Source organism: Capricornis sumatraensis, chromosome 6 (genome assembly GCF_032405125.1).
Source record: "Capricornis sumatraensis isolate serow.1 chromosome 6, serow.2, whole genome shotgun sequence".
In the NCBI taxonomy this organism is placed as follows: domain Eukaryota; kingdom Metazoa; phylum Chordata; class Mammalia; order Artiodactyla; family Bovidae; genus Capricornis; species Capricornis sumatraensis.
In genome coordinates this window covers 57,809,674-57,816,672 of record NC_091074.1, presented here as the reverse complement: position 1 = coordinate 57,816,672, position 6,999 = coordinate 57,809,674, and the positions used below count along the sequence as shown (strand labels likewise).

General features: G+C 36.0%; 1 non-coding gene across 1 annotated transcript; it reads right to left on the bottom strand.

Moving 5' to 3' along the window:
• Nucleotides 1–1,035: 1,035 nt before the first annotated feature.
• TRNAS-GGA (transfer RNA serine (anticodon GGA)) lies at nt 1,036–1,108 on the bottom strand. The gene has a single exon. It is a non-coding gene; the product is annotated as a tRNA-Ser (tRNA).
• Nucleotides 1,109–6,999: the final 5,891 nt, after the last annotated feature.

The following is a 6,999-nucleotide window of genomic DNA, read 5'->3' as shown; positions in this document are numbered from 1 at the left end:
TCTGCATATCTGAGGCTATTGATATTTCTCCTTGCAATCTTGATTCCAGCTTGTGCTTCATCCAGTCCAACATTTCACATGACATACCCTGCTTTTAAGTTAAATAAGCAGTGTGATAATATAGAGCCTTAACATACTGCTTTCCCGATTTGGAACCAGTCTGTTGTTCCATGTTCAGTTCTGACTGTTACTTCTTGACCTGCATACAGATTACTGAGGAGGCAGGTCAGGTGATAAGGTATTCCCATCTCTTGAAGAATTTTCTACATTTTGTTGTGATCCACATAGTCAAAAGCTTTAGCATAGTCAATAAAGCAGATGTTTTTCTGGAACTCTCCTGCTTTTTGATGGCAATTAGATCTCAGACACTTAATCATTGTTATGTGATCATGATTATGATTGTTTGATTAAACCTGGACACAACCCATATACCATTACATATGGATGACCAAGCTTATTAAAATACTTCTGTACAATGGAGTACCATTCATCAATTTATCACTCAATAGGAAGGAATTAGCATGAAGAAATAAAGATAAATCTTAAAATATTATTCTAAGTAAGAGAAGTCCACACAAAATGACATATTTTGTATGATTCCATCTTTATCACATTCTAACAATATCAAACATATAGGGACAGAAGTCAGATCAGTAGAAACCAGAATCTGTGGGTAGGGAAAGTCAATAAATTATAAAGAGTAATGAGGGAGTGTTTTACAATGGTGAAAATATTTTATATATTGATTGTGGTTGTGGTACAAACTTAAGCATGTTTGTCAAAACTCATTGTGTCTTTTGGCGTACTTAAATTATACCTAAAACCCAAAACTTTAAAAAAACACAGATTTTGATTTAGAAAGAAGTAGATATCATAGTACAGAAGATACTGATTCTGTGAGTGAGTGAGTGAAGTCGCTCAGTCATGTCCGACTCTTTGTGACCCCATGGACTGTAGCCCACCAGACTCCTCCCCCATGGGATTCTCCAAGCAAGAGTACTGGAGTGGGCTTCCATTTCCCCTTCTTCAGGGGATTTTCCTGACTCAGGGATCGAACCCGGGTCTCCTGCATTCCAGGCAGATGCTTTAACCTCTGAGCCACCAGGGAAGCTGTAACCATAGACAAATTTCTTAACTTTGGAATATTGTTGTACCTATTGTTTCCAATAATGACAGTAGTGCATACAAAGCATTTGTCACAGAACTGCCTCATGAGTGTTGGTTATTATGAAAAGGAGGCAGATGATCATTATTTCACAAAGTGAAAGGAGTAGAAAGTGGTAATGGGTTAGAGGTAATGGGTACAAATGTAACTCTTCTCTAAGTTGAACAGGAAAAACCTGTGCACCCCACTACTTCCAGAGCCAAATTTATCTTATCAAATAGATACGAATAAAAGATTCTCACAGCTTATGGAAAGTAATTTTAAAAGTTTCATTGCCAACACAGGAAAAACATAAACTATAAATATATGTGTGTGTATCATGTACAGTTTGCTAATTGGAGTGTGAATGCAGTAGAAAGAGGGTATGAGTAATAGGTGGCTTAAGCCAAATTTAGTTTAAACATATCCTTGTTCTGCCAATATACCTCAAGTTTAAATGGTATCACTGAAGCTGTTTCAGACTTGAATTGCTCCAAAGCATTATCCTTGTGCCAAGCGGGCTGAAATCTGGTGGTAGCTCAGTTCTGTAGCCAGATAGGCAGTATTTTTAATGTTTTATTTATTTACAACATCACTTAAGCCATGCATAACTTTAAAATGCACTTATAAACCTAAACTCACAGAGAATTTGTGAAGTAAACATGCTGAGAAGTAAGCAGTTTACAATATGAAATATATATTTTTTATATAGGGAAAGTTGTTGGAAATCACATAGTTAATTAAACAGTCAGTCCCAATCAGCTATCTGATTGCTACAGAGAACTACTAACATCAGAGGTCTTAACCACTTTTTGTGACTTATGTAAGGTAATTTGTTTCAAATTTGACCCTGTGATTTGATAAGCCTGTCTCCCCTAAGTAATGGAGACACCTAAGTAATGGAGAACTAAGTACTTAAGTAATAGAGAACAGATCTTCTTTCTTTCCCAGGACCTAATAACAAAAAAGAAATTCTGGTTATTGATCACTTATTTATGAAGCAGACCTAGGGTACAGATCATCTCCCAAATCCATGGTTTTGTTTGTTTGTTTTTTCGATATATCTTGCCCCTCTTCTTTAAAGGTGTTTGGGAGAGAGATAGTGCATGGGTAAATGATGGTTATAGTCACTAAAAACAAAAAAATCCAAGGATTTGAATGTTTGTTGATAGACTACACAGGTCTATCATAAATATTTATAGGAATATGTGTTTATAAATTATCATTTAATTACAATGAATTAAAAACCTGAGAGCCCATGGTATGCCCATTCTTCTCCATAAATCATAAATAACTTGACCTACAATCTAAGCATTGGTTGGCTTGAAATTTCATATTAAGAATAACTTCTCATTGAGCATCAATCAAAAGTGAACTCACACTGAGATTCTGAGATTCTGATGCATTCCAATAGATAGATGTTTTTTGAGTTATAAAAATAAGCTATCAATATTTTGGAATTTTAATTATGAAAGCAACATGAACACATTATAGAGGAAGCAATTACCCATAATTTCATTCTTCTAACAAAACTGTTGGTGTCTTATAGACTTATCAATATTAATGTAAATTTTGCAGAGAAGTCTCTCAAAAAATAGGACATACCTGAATTTCAAAAGGAAGGGTTGGCAAACTATGACCAAAGTGATGAATTTAGCTGACTGCCTGTTTTTGTACCTGCAAACTAAGAATTTTTTTTTATGATTTTTAATGGCTGAAAATCAAAAGAAGAAATAATATTTCACAGTGTGAAAATAACATGAAATTCAAGTTTAAGTGTCAACAGGTAAAAATTTTGTTGGAAAACAGCCATGCTGACTTATTTACACATCGTCTTGGGCTGCTTCTGAGCTACATGGGGCTGAAACTAGGTTAAGGCAAGTAGGCACTCACTCACTTTGGGCACAGAATTTAAAGAGGTATCAGAAGCTCAATAGAAAAGATAATAACACCCTAATGCAATATTTAAAGCTCAAAGTCAATGCAAAAAAAGTTCACGATATACAGAATATCAAAATCATCAACTACCGAAGTTTTGTGAAGCCATACAATTGCAACTAATACTGTAGGTCCCACAAAATCTAAAATAGTTCTTGTCTAGATTTTACAAAAAGAGTTTGCCAACTCCTGCTCAAGAACATTTCAGCCCTAGTGTTGCATTCAAATTTCTACCAAGAATTACTTCTTTAGTATAAAATTGCTTCTTTAGTATATAAAATTTTATCAATAAAATTTTCTTTGAAAATATTCCTTGCCAATTCTTTTTGTCAATCAAAAGAGAAGAAATAAACCAGACAAAATATATTTGATTAATAATATGACAGACATGAACTCTTCTCATCCTTACTGTTTTTGTTTGTTTGTTTGTTTTTTAATAAATAGGAGGAAGAGGTAGTGAAGGAGGATGAAGAGAAGAAAAGACAGGAGGGAGAGAAGGGGAAGAAGAGGATGAATTGTATTATGTGACCCGCATGAAAGTCCATGTCCAAGATTGGCTCTGTCTAATACGATGCCAAATAAGACACAGGGATAGGCGAACATAGATATAAAAAAAAGGCATTCCTCCAGACATTGCCAACCATTGTTTTTAAAAAATTAATTGTCAATTCATGTTTGGTACTGGGTTATCCTACACTGTAACTTCACTCTGAGGAAGTCTAAGATGTCAGGCACCAAGCCTTAGGTATTATCAAAATACTTAACAGGAGAAGAATAGACCTCCCAAGGATCAGCCTACATTTTTCAGTCATTTTCAAGAGCTACTTGCCTCCTAATGGTTGCTAAGACATTAAACGAGATTCTAACTATTGGAGATGAAATGCCATTACATTGAATATCAGGAGGAATTATTTAAAAATCATTTTTACAGATTATTTTTGAAATTCATACTTGTTTTTCTGAACTCTGATTCTTTTCACATGTCAGTTTTTATAAGCAATTTGCTTCTTAACACTCTTAAGAAGTGATAAACAGAAGGTTTTTCATACTTACTCAAAAAAATCTTTAATGCTAATTTATCAGAAGTCATTTACTACTGTTGAGAATCTTGGGGAAAAAAATGCTTTATGGGGACACACTAAGTATTTCCAGCACCTTAGGAGTTACTCAGCTTTTCAAAGATTTCGTCCTGTTACAAGGATGTGCTGTGCTATGCTTTGTCACTCAGTCATGTCTGAATCTTCGTGACCCTATGGACTGTAGCCCACCGAGCTCTTCTGTCCGTGGGGATTCTCCAGGCAAGAATATTGGAGTGGGTTGCCATGCCCTCCTCTAGGAGATCTTTCCAACCCAGGGATCAAACCTAGGTCTCCCCCATTGCAGGCAGATTCTTTACTGGCTCAGCAACCACCAGGGAAACCCATGAATACTAGAATGGGTAGCCTATCAGTTCTCCAGGGGATCTTCCCAACCCAGGAATCAAACTGGGGTCTCCTGCAATGCAGGTGGGTTCTTTACCAGCTGAGCTTCTACCAATGCAAAGTTGCTTTTGACCATATTTTCTAAATGTTGTGATTAGAATATCTGAAATGTTAATTTTGTTACTGATACATAAAGTTTAAAAATTAAACTTCCAGATATTTGGAAAGACATACAATTTATGTTGTGTAAAATCATTTTGGGGACAGAAATATAAATCTTTTAAATATACAGGAATCATTATGATTTTTAAAATTCTACCTTTTTAACAAAGACATTTGTTCAGACAGGTTAGTAACAATTAGGGAAGGGACATTTTTGAAGAGTGTTATGTAGTCGTTAAATTATTAGATGATAATGATACTATTTTCCTGCCCTTATGCTTAACACTGGTAATTTGAAATTTATTTTTGCTTTAATTTTTTTTAAACGTCAGTTCTTCAGCATAGTGAGATTTATAAACACTGCCAATTACATTCTGATTAATCAAATCAACTAGCTAACATGGCATCTTATAGAACTTCTACCTTTGAAGTCTGTCACTAGAAGCTCACTCAGCCCTTATGAAAATGAAATACTTAAATTCCAAAATTGTGAAAATATAGAAATGTGAATAATGTGTCGTTTAACTTAGTAAAATTACTTGAATATATATGTATATGCCATAAGAAAAATGGAGTATCTTTGTTAAGTAGAGTGATTACCAAGTGTTCAGTGGCTGATTCACCCTTTATGCTGTGTGTGTGTGTACGCAATAAATTGGATACACTGCTGCTGCTGCTGCTAAGTTGGACACACATCAGTTGTGTCCAACTCTGTGCGACCCCATAGACAGCAGCCAACCAAGCTGCTGGGATTCTTTAGGCAAGAATACTGGAGTGGGGTTGCCATTTCCTTCTCCAGTGCATGAAAGTGAAAAGTGAAAGTGAAGTTGCTCAGTCATGTCGGACTCTTTGCAACCCCATGGACTGTAACCTACCAGGCTCCTCTGTCCATGGGATTTCCCAGGCAAGAGTACTGGTAACACATGCTATCATTGTGGACCTTGTCAAAGTCTCATTAAGCATTTTAAAGCTTTATAAAAACTAGAGTCTTAAAGTCCTAGTTTTAATAGATTAGGTCTCCCACATTGCCAGTGGATTCTTTACCATCTGAGCCACCAGAGAAGCCCAAAAATACTGGAGTGGGTAGCCTATTCCTTCTCCAGGGGATCTTCCCAACCCACAAATTGAACCAGGGTCTCCTGCACTGCAGGCAGATTCTTTACCAGCTGAGCCACCAGGGAAGCCCATCAGTTCAGTTCAGTTCAGTTGCTCAGTTGTGTCCGACTCTTTGTGACCCCATGAATCGCAGGACGCCAGGCCTCCCTGTCCATCACCAACTCCTAGAGTTCACTCAAACTCACGTCTAGAATCTATATTAAAATGTATATTATAGAAAGGTAAATAAATATAGAAATTATATAATATCTCTGTAAATTTAGGCACATGGCTAAAAAGATCCGAAGTGTTTAGGAAAAAAAAAACCTGGACTGTGTAAGGGGGAGTAAAACATTCTGTCTTTTATATTTCAATGATAATTTGAATTTGGAATAAAATTTCAAGTAAAATTTCTTAAGGACTACATAAATGCATTTGGAAGGTCATTACTCCACTTGGTTGCTGATGAAACATAGGGTTTATACTGTGGTTATATTAAAGGTATGAACGGCTTTCATGAGTAGGTTCTACTCCGTGTAAATCATAGTCTAAAAATGGCCCCATTAGTAATTCTGGAAAAAACAAAGTTTTGCCCAATGAGTAACATTCATTGAGTACTAAAATGAGAAAGCAAGCCTGGTTTGCTGCAGTCCATGGGGTCACAAAGAGTAGGATATGACTGAGCTACTGAACTGACTGAAAATGAGAAATCTATATGAGACTCTTGAGAATATTAAATAGATTTAATTCTACCTATTCCACTATGAATATTTTCTCTTAGATCAGAGACATGACAAGCACCTGGAAATATAAAGAAGAGTTTCTTTTAAAGACTCCAAAAGATCAAAAGATCCATTTTAATATAGCACTCAGAAGTCCCTAAAAACAAAAATTAAAGCAACATTCACCTGGGAGTTAGTTGACGTGGATTTTGTCTCAGCTGTGCTAACAACAGGCTGTGTGACCCTGGACAAGTCACTTAATTTTGTTGGCCCTTAATTTTTCATCTTTTAAATGAAAGATGTAACAGAGGGATTTGATAATCCTAAACCCTGAATCTAAATCCCAGTGAATCCTACAGAAAGTAATCAAGTCAGGGGAGTCTGCCAGAAGCATCTGAGTTCTGTTTGTAATGAAAGAAGTTGGCCATCAAAAGTTGGAATGCAAGAAAGACGGACAGTCCACATGCCACGCACCGGTTTTCTGCCCCAAGGACATCTACTTTCTATCACATAATTT